Source organism: Carcharhinus amblyrhynchos, chromosome 19, assembly GCF_965287045.1.
Source record: "Carcharhinus amblyrhynchos chromosome 19, sCarAmb.v2.hapA, whole genome shotgun sequence".
Taxonomy (NCBI): Eukaryota; Metazoa; Chordata; class Chondrichthyes; order Carcharhiniformes; family Carcharhinidae; genus Carcharhinus; species Carcharhinus amblyrhynchos.
Genome location: NC_137342.1, coordinates 39665089 through 39679507, shown reverse-complemented (window position 1 = coordinate 39679507; position 14419 = coordinate 39665089). Strand labels below are relative to the sequence as shown.

Genomic DNA, 14419 nt, shown 5'->3' with positions numbered 1-14419 from the left:
TGTGAATACCACAGTGTTTTTTTAATGTTTTATTTGGGGTCTTGCACATTAGCTGAGGAAACCACATTTAGCAGTAGGAACAGACTTACTAATTCAAGAATCTCAACATTTTTTTCCTCACGTGTTCGTGATTTCTTACTTTAACTCTCGCCCAGAGTTTGTTGCTGTTGAAGGTGGTAGTGCGCTGCTGCCTTGAACCACTGCAATCCATGTGGTGTAAGTACACCCACAGTTCCGTTAAAAATGGATTTCCAGATTTTTGACCCAGGAATAGTGAAGGAACAGGGAAATCAGTTAAATCAGGCTGGTGTGGGCTTAGAGGGCAACTTGTAAGTGGTGGTGTGTCCATATGTAAAGAGTTATGCAGATAGTGTTGGGGGGGGCGGGGGGGAAGATATTCAAGTGCTTGATCCACCATGAGCATGTTGAATGGAGGAACAGGTACGATATACCAAATGACCTAATCTTGTTCCTGTGCCTTATTTTTCCTGTGCCTTATTGTCCTTGTGCTTCTTGTCAGTGTAGACCGGTTTGGAGAGTTATGAGGTGATTTATTCACAGCGCAATTCCAAGCCTGCTCTTGTCACCACAGTATTTATGTGGTTGGCCCAGTTGGGTTTCTGGTCAATGATGACCACAAGGATATAATAGTGTTGATTGTCAAAGGGAAATGGTTAAATTCTCTTTTGTTGAAGATGATAATTGCCCAGTACTAGTACAAGTATGTTACTTGCCACTTTTCAGTCCAAAACTGGATGTTGTGTTGGTCTCATAGCATGCAGTCATGGTCTGTCTCAATATTGGATCAGCCACAAATGGTGCTGAATACTGCACAGTCCTCGATGAGGATTCTCACTTCTGATGAAGAGTGTAATAACACACGCTCACAGACTCTCAGGAACTCAAGGGTATTTATTAACAAGGGAAAATGGTACAGAGGTGAGCAGCCTCCTTCCCCAGCTGACCTAGAGCAGCCCACCAGCTGCCATAATCCCTACATGTCTTCCACTTGTCTTCAGACTCATCTACCGAAGAGAGAATTCCACTCTTGGTATGACTACCCACTCTCGTCCTGGTTGGTTCCCAAGCCATGTGACCATCTTCTGCTCTGTTGTCCTTAAAGGGGTCATCACTGCAGATGGTTAGTTATTGATGAAACAGTTGAAGATAGTTGGGCCAGGGCACTGCCCTGAGGAACCGCTGTAGTACCTTGGGACTCAGATGATTTTTACAACCACTTTATTCTCTTTGACCAGTTTTGCAATGGCTCCACGATGCCACATTTGAGCAAATGCTGCCTGATAATGAATTGCTCAGATCAGAAGAGCCATGGCAGAACTCAAACAATGAGCAGATTGTTGCTGAATAAGTGCCACTTGATCACATTGTCATTTGCACTTCACAATACTGTGTTCAAACTGGGGAGGGTAGTAATTGGTTGAATTGTATTTGTCTTGTGTTTTGTGGACAAATACATATCAAGGCAATTTTTGCATATTGCCAGGCAGATGCCAATGTTGTAACTGTACTGAAACAGCTTTCCTTGAGGCATGGTTAGTTCTGGCATCTATCATGTTGGGGACCTTGGCGGTGATCATCCATGATGGTTAAAATGTGTGATAATCCTCACAAAGTCCATGGGGAATCACTGATTCATCTCCTCGTGGGGCTTGTTGCGTGTGAGGTACCTTGGTAACAGGTATAGGAATTCAGAGCAGAAGTTGGCAAATTGCTCTGCCATTCAATCATCCCTGGTCTCAAATCCACCTCCCTACCTGTTCCCCAATCCCCTTATCCCTTTTTTTAATTAGAAATAGGTCTATCACCTTCTTGAAACAATTCAACAATTCAGACTGCACTATGGGGCAGGAAGTTCCACAATTCACCACCCTCCTAATCTCAGTTTAAAACTGACTACGCCTCAACCTATATCTGTGACCTCTTATTCAAGATTGCGCCATAAGAGGAAACATTTGGCTTACACTTCGTTTATAGGCCCTTTTTATGTACTCAATCAGATCTTCTTTCATCCCTGTAAACTATCAGACCACTATTTCCCTAAACCATCTGTTGTATTGCAACGCTACAGGTTTAACACAGCAACCAGACTCCCTGGGGAACCAGTCACTGAATTCTTGGTGAGACTGGGGAAATTGGAGGAGCAATGTGAACAAGGGTCAGCACATCCAGAAACGTTAAGGGATTGTTTATTATGTGGAAATAATATTGCGATCCAAAGGAAGCTCCTGACTGAACCAAGAATGTGGTGGTTTACTTCGCATTCTGTAATAACCTATGTTCCCTTCGAGTTGTGCTTCCTGAGTCTTCACAATGTTTCAGCCTTGTCTTTTGCACTGATGATGATAGGGATGTTTGTGGAGCCCCCGTGATTTGTTTAGTTATCCACCGCCATTCACCACAAGGTGTGATACGACTACAGACCTTGATTTGGTTGTGGGATCACCTTCCTCTTATCTTTCATTGTTGTTTCTTCGATTTAGCATACATTAAGACCTGCAATGTAGCTTCACTAGGATGGCACCTCATTTTTAAGCATCTCTGCTGCTCCTCCTAGCATGCATTTCTGCATTCTTGGAACAAAATTTGATCCCCTGGCTTAGTAGTAATGGTAAAATGGGGAATAGGCCAGGTGAAGAGTTTTCAGATTGTCATTGAATGTAATTTGGCTGCTGCTGATGGTTTACTTTCCCATGTAAACTCAATTTTGAGCTGATCTGTTCTGAACCTACCCCATCAGGCAAAATCATCATGCCACAATAGGTGGAGAGTGTGTTTTGTGTCCAGTACAAGAACTGTGATTACTCTCTCCAGTACTGCCGTTGAAAGGTGATTTGATGAGGTTTAAAGCAAAAAGGTTTTCTCCACTACCTACCGTAGCCCCCAGTCTGGCACATATGTTCTTCAGAACTCTGTCAGCCATTTATTATTGATGCTGATGAGGCTCACTTGATGATGGACATTGAAATTTCCCACCCAGAAAACATTGTTTGCCCTTGTTATCCTCCATGTGTTTTCCAAGTGATGCTCAACACAGAGGAGCACTGATTCATCTGCTGCAAGAGCAAGGAACATGGCAGTCAGCCTAAGGTATCCTCACCAATGTTTGACTTGATGCCATGAAACATCAGGGCTTCTCGGCTTGACTGTGCAGCACTATGTTTCTACCTCTGGTCTGTCTGACCTGCCAGTGGCAGAGTACATATGCAGGGATGATGATGATGGAGAAATCCGGGACATCGGTAGCGAGTGTGACTGTGCCAGATTATGGGACAACTTGCCCAGTTTTGACACAAAGTTCAAATGTCAGTGAGGAGGGCTCTGCAGGTTTGATGGGGTAGTCTGTGCCTTTTGTCATTTTCAGTGCATCAATCTTTAAATACAGCGATAATCTTTAAGTGGTGTGCAGCCTGAGGAGCCAGAACTTCTCGCATCAAACTTAACACATACAATGCTCAGTGGTTAAGCTCCTTCACATCAGACCAATCGAGAAAAATAGTTGGTTTACTTTGAGTGAATTCACCTTTGCGGCCAGAAAATGGGTGTTAGCAGATTGGCTGCTCAGCAAATACCACCACCACCATCACCTCCCCACCCCCCCAATGGGTTGAATAATGGTTCATCAACCCACTGCCACCCATTTTATGACCCCTCACCTATCCAAGTTGAATTGCACTCCTAGTGCACTCCAGTTTTGGAGTCATTTTTCCTGTTGCTCTCAGAAATTTGGCACCCAGCCACATCTCCACTCACTGCAATGGGGTGGAAAAATACCGCCAGCTTGAACGGCCTCAGGGTTTTTTGCAAATGCTTCCCCCAAAGCAAATGGTGTATAATGTTGATTACATTTCATTGTCTTGCATTGAGTATATTTTTGCACTATATTTTAAAAACATGTCTAGTGAATACATTGATATTTTAATTATCCTCATGTTTTGGATGATGCACTTTGCCCCTCCATTTAGGTTTTGTCATACTCGCTACCAATGTCCCAGAATCGTCCATCACCATTCCTGAATATGTTCTCTGCCACTGGCAGGTCAGACACACTTGAGGTGGAAACAGTGCTGTACAGTCAGAAGGGAGTAGCCCTGATGTTTCATGGCATCAGGCCAAACATTAGTGAGGATACCTCCGCTGACTGCCATGTTCCTTACTCTTGCAGCAGATGAATCAGTGCTCGTCTATGTTGAACATCATTTAGAAGACTCATGAAGGATAACAAGAACAAACAACGTTCTCTGGGTGGGAGATTTCAATGCCCATCTTCAAGTGAGCCTCAGTAGCACCACTAATAAATGGCTGACAAAGTCCTGAAGAACACATATGCCAGATTGGGGCTGTGGTAGTTGTGGAGAAAACATACTTGCCTTAAATCTCACTGAATGGTGGTAGTGTTCAAGATTTGGGAGAAAATGTATATTTTGCAAATCCTAAATTGAGGTGACTAACAACATTTGGAACGTAGGTCATGAATCTTTTGTGTTTGGCTTTGGTGAGTAAATCAAATTGCTGGTTGCAAAGGTCACTTCTTTTAAACACCCATATTTTATTGCAAATGACCTCAGGATTCCAGCATTCTGGTCTTGTCTGTACACTTTGTGCTTACGGTGGATAGAGGATTGGTTGTCAAATAGGAGGCAGAGAGTGGGGGTCAACGGGTGCAATTCGGATTGGCGGATGGTGACTAGTGGAGTGCCCCAGGGGTCGGTGCTGGGGCCTCAGCTTTTTACCATTTATATAGATGATCTGGAGGAGGGAACCGAGTGTAGGGTGTCAAAATTTGCAGATGACACCAAGATTGGGGGAACGGCAAATTGTGCGGAGGGTGTGGAGAGTCTGCAGAAGGATCTAGATAGGCTGGGCAAATGGGCCAGGAAATGGCAAATGGAATTTAATGTTGGCAAGTGTGAGGTGGTCCACTTTGGTAGGAAGAATGGTAGGAAGGACTATTACTTACGTGGCGAAAAACTGCAGCAGGCGACGGTGCAGAGGGACCTCGGGGTCCTTGTGCATGAGTCGTAAAAACCCAGCTTGCAGGTGCAGCAGGTGGTCAGGAAGGCGAATGGGATGCTGGCCTTCATAGCGAGGGGGATTGAATATAAAAGTAGGGAGGTCTTGCTGCAGCTGTATAGGGCATTGGTGAGGCCGCAGCTGGAGTACTGTGTGCAGTTTTGGGCGCCGCACCTGCGCAAGGATATTTTGGCCCTGGAGGGAGTGCAGAGGAGGTTTACTAGGCTGATACCGGAGTTGAGGGGATTGAGCTATGAGGAGAGGCTGAATAAACTAGGCTTGTACTCGTTAGAGTTTAGAAGAATGAGGGGAGATCTCATTGAGACGTATAAGATGATGAATGGGATGGATAGGATAGAGGTGGAGAGACTCTTCCCGCTCAAAAAAGACAGTAGGACTAGGGGGCACAGCCTCAAGATAAAGGGGAGGCGGTTTAGAACGGAGTTGAGGAGGAACTTCTTCAGTCAAAGGGTGGTGAATCTCTGGAATTCTCTGCCCGTTGAAGTGGTGGAGGCTGCCTCGCTAAATATTTTTAAGAAGCGGGTTGATGGGTTCTTGATAAGAGAGGGGATTAAGGGTTATGGGGAGAGGGCGGGAAAGTGGAACTGAGCCACGACAGATCAGCCATGATCTTATTGAATGGCGGGGCAGGCTCGAAGGGCCAGATGGCCTACCCCTGCTCCTATTTCTTATGTTCTTATGTTCTTAGATTAACAACGTGCTCGTTGTTGTCCATTGAAACAATGAATATATGTGTGCAATTTCAGCAAGGTCTACCTTTATGGCTTTCGAGATGCCGTGTTATTATTAATGAATTGATTGTTCTGCAACCTGTGGGAGCAAGTGTAATTCAAAGAACAAGTAGCTCGTCAGAAGTTGGTTTCCCTCCAATATCATTCAAGTTACAAAGATTTGTTCCGTGAAAGTGTAACTTGCACCGTTGTTTACTTGTTCTCATGACTTGCACAAATGCTTTGGTTAATTGTTGATATTGAGTGGATGTCTTTTTTTTTAAGTGTTGAAATTGAACAGACGTCAGGATCATTACTGATGAATTTTCAGTTCCATTTTCTATCACATTGAGGTGTTGCTCTGAAATTATGATCCTTAATTTACAGATTTGGTGGGGACGGAATGTTTGCTACCTGTCCCCAGGAATTAAGGGAAGTCTGTACATTACTTCTCAATCTTTGAACACAGGATATACTCAAAGTATTTTGCCCACGTTGCATGTTCATGATGAAGTAACTTGAAACTTGATGGGATCATGTTAAAATGCTTGTTTGCAGTATCTATTCCCCAAGAAATTGACATTGGATTATTCTGTCCCTTATCAGTGCCAGCCCTGCTTTATTTTTCAAGCTGAAGTTATGCTTTAGTGTTGCAAATATTTGTAGCAATTTACACTTAATTTCAATAGAAGTCTTGTGTACCAAAGAAAGGGTATCAACAATAGACATGTTGTTGTGGCAAAGTTTCTATTCTGCAGCAGAAAATATTGAACCACAGCCATACATAAAGTTATATATTGGAACTTCAGCATTATTAGCATGTTAAACCACTGTACAGTTCACGATGCAGGAATGAATTTCATGTGTGCAGTTCAAATTAAGTTTATTTGTATCACAGTAGGCTTACATTAACACCACAATTAAGTTACTGTGAAAATCCCCTAATTGCCACACTGGTTCCCATTTGGGTGCACTGAAAGAGAATTTAACATGGCCAATGCACCTAACCAGCACGTTTTTTGGACTGTGGGAGGAAATCGGAGCACCCGGAGGAATCCCACACAGACAGAGAGCGATCCAAGCCAGAACTTGAACCCGGGTCCTGGTGCTGTGAGACAGCAGTGCTGTCTCACAGCACCACAATTTATTCAATCTTGCCACAATTTATTCAATCTTTGTATGATTCTGTTGCTCATCTAATGATTTTTGACTGGAAATCAAACAGCCTGGTGTTTGCAATAGCTGAAATCAACCAAACCAGTGTGAAAGATTTTCCAATTTTAAATGCAAGCTGTGTGAAGTGTAAATTGATTTTTTTTTCCCCCTGGTTTTAATATTGGTTTAAAAATCATTGCCCTGCCCACAAAAGTAGTCATGCCTTCAGATGGAAATACTGTGCATGGCAAAGTCTCCATCAATTGCAGCTAGCTGAGGAGGAAAATTGAATTGAGGTGCAGGGATGCCATAAGTTACACATTAGAAGTTATTATATATTTTAAAAATGCCAAAAAACTGACTTGTGTACACCTATGGAACTAGTACGTGTTTCAGCATGTTCTTATTTAGATGTCATTTTCATTGATATTAAAGTTGGTCGTGTTGGTGTGTGGAAGATTTTATGGCCGGGATTCTCCAATGTCAGACAGACATAGAAACATACACAGAAAGTAGAAGCCATTCAGCCCTTTGAGCCTGCTTTCCCTATTCATTATGATCATATCTGATCTTCAGATTCAATACCCTGATCCTGCATTCCATCTCTTGATCCCTTTAGAACCAAGAACTATACTTCTTGAAATCTCACAACGTTTTGTCCTTAACCACTTTCTGTGGTAGTGAATTCCACAGATTTACCACTCTGATGACGAAACTTCTCCTCACCTCAATCCTGTAAGGTTTACTCTTTATCCTCAAACTATGACACCTAGTTCTGGACTCATCCACCATTGTGATCATTCTTTCTGTATCTACCCTATCTAATCCTGTTAAAATTTTATGCTTCTACAGGATCCCCTCTCATTCTTCTAAACTCCAATGAATATAATCCTAACCAACTTAGTTCCTCTCCATATGACAGTCTTACCATCCCAGGAATCAGTCTGGTAAACCTTCACTGCCACTGCCTTCATAGCAAGCACATCCTTCCTTAGATAAGGACATCAAAATTGCACATGCTTACTCCAGGTGTAGCCTCACCAATGTCCTATACAATGGCGGTAAAATATACCTATTCCTATACTCAAATCCTCTTATTAGGAAGGCCAAAATACTATTTGCCTTCTTTACTGCCTGTTGTACCTGTCCATTTACTTTCAGCTGCTGGTCATGGGGTCTCCAAAGTCTTGCTGACTATCTGCCTTCTCAATTTACACCCATTCAAATAGTAATCTGTCTTCCTATTTTTGCTACTGAGGTGGATGACCCCTCATTTATCCACATTATACTGCATCTGTCACTCACACAGTCTGTCCAAATCACACTGAAGCATCTCTGCATCCTTCCTACAGCTTATCCTTCCACCCAACTTTGTATCATATGCAAATCTGGAGATAATACATTTAGTTCCCTCTTCCAAATCAATATAATTAACATAAAGTGTGAACAGTTGGGGTGCTAGCACAGATCCCTGCGGTACCCCACTAGTCACTGACTGCCAATTTTTAAAAAGACCTATTAATTATAACCCTTCGTTCCCTATCTGCTAACTAGCTTTCAGTCCATCTCAAAACACTGCCTGCAATCCCATGAATTTTAACTTTAAATAGTAATCTGCTATGTGAGATCTTTTTAAAAGCTGCCTTAAAGTATGAATAAATCACATCCACTGCTTCTCCTCGGTCAACTCTACTTGTTACATCTTCAGAGTTCTAGCACATTTGTCATGCATGATTTCCCTTTCTTAAATTCGTGCTACCTTTGTCTAATTATACTACTGCTTTCCAAATGCTATGCAATGAAATCCTTACCGACATTAGGCTCACTGGTCTACAGTTCCTTGTTTTCTCTCTCTCTCCCTTTTTGAATAGCAAGCTTAAATTAGCTACCCTCCAACTTCAAGAAACAGCCCAAAGAATTTTGGGAAATTACTATTATTTCTGGGACCTCTATCATACTCTGGGATTAAGGTTGTCAGGCGCTGGATATTTATCTGCCTTCAATTCCATCAATTTCTCCAACCATTTCACTAATACTAGTTTCCTTTAAATCTTCACTAAAATTTGTGTCTCTCAGAACTTTGGTATATTATTCCTATCTTTGTGAAGACTGAAGGATGAATTTAGTTCCACTGTCATTTCTTTATTCCCCTTTACACATTCTCCTGTTTCTGACTATCAAGGGTCTATATTCGTTTTTGCAAATTTTTTTCTCTTTTTTTGGTCTCTTAACAACCAACATAAATTTTTATAGTCGTTTTTTTGTCTTTCTGCTAGCTTACTTTCATGATTTATTTTCCCCTTCTGAATCAATCCCTTGGTCCAACTTTGAATTTTAAACTACTCTCAGTCCTCTACTCTGTCTCTTGCCAGTTTGAATGCTTCTCCTTTGAATATAATACTATCTCTGATTTCTTGTGGTTTGGCCACAGTTCACTTTCCACTCTTGTGCCAAATAGGGATAAACAGATTTTGGAGTTCACCTATTTGTTCCTCGAATGCCTATCCACAGTACTTCGTTTCAGTAACGTTTCCCAATCGATCATAGCTAATTCTTGCCTTCTGCATCAAGTTGCTGTTTTTCAGATTCTGGATCCTGGTCTCAGAATCAACTGGCTCAATATCCACCTTGACGAAGAATTCTATCATATGTTATGGTCAGTCATCCCCAAGGGTACTCTCACGACTAGATTGCCAGCTAATCCTTTCTCATTGCACGATCCCCAGTCCAAAATGGTCTGTACCCTTGTTGGTTCCTCAATGTATTGGCCCAGAAAACTATCTGTATACACCAGGTATTCCTCTGTTGTACTGTGGCTAATTTAACTTGCCCAATCTATATGCAGATTAAAGTCACCCATGACCACAGATGTTCCTTTATCATATGCATCTCTGTTTATTCCTATTTCCAGCATTACAACTACTGTGTTGTGGTCTGTCCACCACCCCCATGGATTCTTTTTGCCCCGTCATATTTCTTAGCTCGTACATTATGCCACCACTGACAGTGAGAATGGAGAATTTGGCGCTCAGACAAAACCCCGATCATAGCAGCGGAACCAGTGAATCCTTGCCCTAGGCAGGGTCAAGAGAATTCCAGCATGCGATTATGCAAATTAGCTTAGGCAGAAACTTGAACCCAGATTTCACTTTGGAAAAGTACATGATTTCAAGCACAGTTTGTGTTCAGTTTTGTAATTGCACTCGAGCATGAAACATGACCCCAACATCGGAAGCATTTTCTGTGGAGGGTTGAAGACCATTGAATCCCTGTAATGCAGGAGGAGGCTATTTGGCCCATCAAGCCTGCGCCAACTTTCTGAAAGAGCATCTGACCACACCCCAGCCCTATCCTGCCCTATCCCATAACGCCACATAATTACCATGGCCAATTCATCTAACCTGCACATCTTTGGACTGCGGGATTATATTGGAGCATCGGGAGGAAAGCCAAGCAGACACGGGGAGAATGTGCAAACTCCACACAGTCACCCGAGGCAGACCATCATTGGATATTCTTGAACTCCTCTTATTGTGAACGTTTTGGACATCACTGACTATACCAGCATTTATTGCCCTTGAGAAGGTGGCGGTGAGCTGCCTTATTGAACCACTGTAGCGCATGTGGTAAAAGTCGATCCATGGTGCTGTTGGGAGGGAGTTCTAAGATTTTCCCCAACAACAATGAAGAAATGGTGATATATTTCCAAGTCAGGGTGCTGGTTGGTTTGGAGAGGAACTTGAAGGTGGTAGTGTTCCCACGTGTCTGCTGCCCTTGTCCTTCAAAGTGATCATGATTTGGAAGGTGCACTGTTAAATATAAGTCGCACAAAAGTTTTATGATTTTGAATGCATGCAAATCCAGTAAAGCTTCCATTTATTGGATGAATTTAATGCTGGGGTGATGGCCTTCTGGCTATCTGCCTGTATCCAACAGCATCTCATTTCTTGCAAAAGAAGGACTTTACAAGGTTTTGAAATGAACTTTTAAGAAAATTTCTTGACATTAGTAAAAATAATAAATACTTACTGAAGCATGTAATGTCCTTTCAAAATATTGAATATAAACCAGAACATGAAGCCAGCTTTTGCCTGAAGTAAATAAACCTCCCAGTGCAAAATTCCTGCTTCCTCAATCTTTCAATCATAGTCCATGTTTTAGTGATTTTATTAAAATATAACAGTATCCAATCAGGTGACATTGACTTAACAAGAAGCTATTTCACATGTTCAGGGGTGTTGTGTGATAATATTGTCGTTTTTAAGCTTGATCCACTTGTAAGAAGTCAACTGGTGCTTGTCATGAACCTGTAAAATTGACTGCTTATAAACATGAATAAATATTTCTGATAGTTCCATCATATCAAAGCTGTGTTCCCTGTAATCTGGGCTGTGCAGCAGCACTGATGTTCCGACACAAATTCCCCAGACAAATCAGCCTCTTTAAGTGGTGGCGTAGTGGCCTGTTGTTACTGTCACTGTCCCAGTATTCTGATGACCCAGGGTAATGCTGTGGGAACCAGAGTTCGAATCTCGCCATGGCAGATGGTGACATTTGAATTAAATAAAAACCTGAAATTAAAAGTCTAATGATCAAAAATCCATTGTCGATTGTTGCAAAAGCCCATCTGGGTTCACTAGGGGATTTTCACAGGAACTTGCAGTGTGAATGTAAGCCTACATCTGAAAATTAAATAAATTAATGTCTTTTGAGGAAGAAAGTCTGATGTACTTAACTGGTCTGGCTTGAGTGTGACTCCAGATCCACAACAATGTGGTTAACTCTTAAATGCTCTTTGAAATGGCCTTGTAAGCCACTCAGTTCAAGGGCAACTACAGGGATGGACAACAAATGCTGACTTTGCCAGCAAACCCACATCCCATCAATGAAGTAAAAAAATAAAATGCGCTCGCAGATGGACAAAAGTTAAAGGGGGCCATTGCACATTCCAAAATTGTTGAGGACATGCTGTGTCGAGGCACTATTAGAAATGCTAATACTTGTTTGAGAAACTTTTCCTGGCAGTGCTTCAGTTTGTCTTGCTCAGATTTCCAGTGAATGCTTTAATTTTGGGGGGTGTTCTAGTAGTCAGGCGGAGAACTGACACAGGCTTTTCATATTTTGAATATTGCTCAAAGGTATCTGTGATGCTTCCTTCATAAATGGTTGATTATTACACTATGTGGAAACAAGGGCATGGGTACACTTTATGGACATGATTCTGATACATGGTTAATCTTGGAATTCTGTGCGCATGAGTTGTAGCTAGTTGAAGCTAAGCCAAGAATTTCATATAAGACAGGGATTTTGTATAGGCACCAAATCAGGGTAATCTGCCAACGAGAATATGATCTTTGTCTGTGGTCATATGCAAAGCTGCTGGAATGCTTTCAGGGTTCTTAGAATGGATGCATTATTCTGCCTTTATGTATCTCTTTATCCTATCAAAATAAATATACTTCAATGTGTTTTATTGTCTTCCTTCAATTACCCTATACATTAGATGCCGCTGCTTCTGCCAATCCTATCTTTGTGAACACTTTCCATCAGCTATATGCAGAGGTATAACAATTTTGTGTGCATGTGCCACATGACCATTTTCAAATGGCTGACTCTGTTAATCCTGGGATCCTCAGTTTATCAGTAGTAACTAAACAAGGACTAAAACATTCATCAAAGAAAAACATGCATTCATATTTACCTTAAGGATATCACAGTGTTTTTGAAGTGTGGTTTCTGTCTCTATTGTAAACCTTAGGCTTTCAGTGGGAAAATAAACAAAAGCACCACAATGGCCATGTCTGATATTAGCTGACAGCAATGTTGCCAGGATTGGAAGCTAAAGTTCTTGATTTTCATATGTATTCTGCAGCCATCATAAACAAGTTTTCCAATCGTGCAGCAAGTCATAGATTTACCTGTAAGCAAAGCTGAACCATCTGTTTCAAGGAAGTCTTTAATAAAACTTGAGAACAGGTTGGCGAAAAAGCCATTTGTCACAGGAGATTTGGAATACTCATAAGCTGCAGTACTGACATCAATCTTTGGTTTATTTTCCAATAAAACGCTGCCCTCCAGCTGTTCCTGCCCAAAATAAACGGAGCACCAAAAATGCAGCAGCTGACAGCTCTGAAATTGATAATGCAAATGGTTTAATGAATTTGCTTTTTGGTCAATCAAACTGACCTGCCTATTTTAAAGGTAGGCGTTTTAAGTGGTGACAACTGTAGTTAGGTTTTCAACTTTTTGTTGTTTCATATTCCCAATAGTTGTTTTCGTAATTTTTCTTGGCTTTCCGACTCTTTTCACTCTTAGCTCCCATTTAGTTAATACATTATTGGGCATTGTAAGGTGCAGTGCACAATAGAATATTTGCCCTGAAGTTGCGTTGTAACTGAGCAATTCAGGAAAAAAAATAAAAATATAAAAGACTCTTTCACTTTAAATGGAATCATTAGTGTAGGTGTTAGTGCTTTTGTTGCTGCAGAGATGGATGAGTATAGAGAACTTTTCTTTGGGAGGTAAAATGAAAGAGATAAAATATATAGTAAATGTTACATCCCCTGTGGATGGGCAGGCCTTAACATTAGGGTACCAGATCAGAAACCCCAAGGCATATTAAGAAGCCAGACAATTTTCTATTTTGGCAGTAGTGTGAGATTAATATGTTTTACTCCAGGTGCGATTCTACTGACAAACTAAGAAACCCTTACCAAAACCAACAGTATTAAACAAAACAGGTTAACCATAACAAATGAATCAGCTTAACTTCTAACAACTGAACAATATATAAACATGACAAGATGCAATTCTTAACTGCTAACCTGTCACTGAGTTCAAATTCAAGCAATATTCCACTTATAGACTTAACTCCTTTTTGTAATTAGTTAGCAAAACATGGGTATGCTAGCTAACCATCCTAAAGCTTTCAGAACATCACTGGAGAGAGACGCAAAGATAAAGGTGGCAACTGTTTTTGTTTTTTTAAAATGAAATTGAAACTCTTTCTATCCTGCAAATTTTGTTTGTCTCATTACCTCGGTTGACAGAGACCAAGTCATCTGATAATCAAAATTCTGTTCTTGAAACCCCGGGGGAACCAAAATAAACACAAATGCATTAGCATTAAACAAACATAATATATCTAAAATGAGTACTTATTTGTTATCCCAGCCACTAATTTTAATGGTTTTTCCTAGACAGATCAGCACCTTGCAAAACACATCTAAATTCTCAATGTACCTTTACAAGGAACATGGTATAAATATATTTCTTAAAGGCACAGTATCACATTTGGTGAGCCAAGACGCCGTTTGTTTTTCCATGTTTGTTTGTCATTTTTTTGTTTATTCCCATTCTCTGAATCCTTTGGCATAAGCAGTACAAGTTCACTCATTCAAAAAATTCTTCCAAGTTTCTGCTTTCTATGTGTATTGCATGATTCATTACAAGTATGGTGAGGATTGACTAGCATGTTGTAGCACCCAGGAAATTCTATCACC

The 14419-nt window shown here is 41.1% G+C and overlaps 1 protein-coding gene across 1 annotated transcript in view; it reads left to right on the top strand.

Moving 5' to 3' along the window:
- Positions 1–14419, top strand: part of exoc4 (exocyst complex component 4) — a 544546-nt gene that overhangs the window by 77829 nt on the left and 452298 nt on the right. The gene's annotated exons all lie outside the window — the stretch shown is intronic.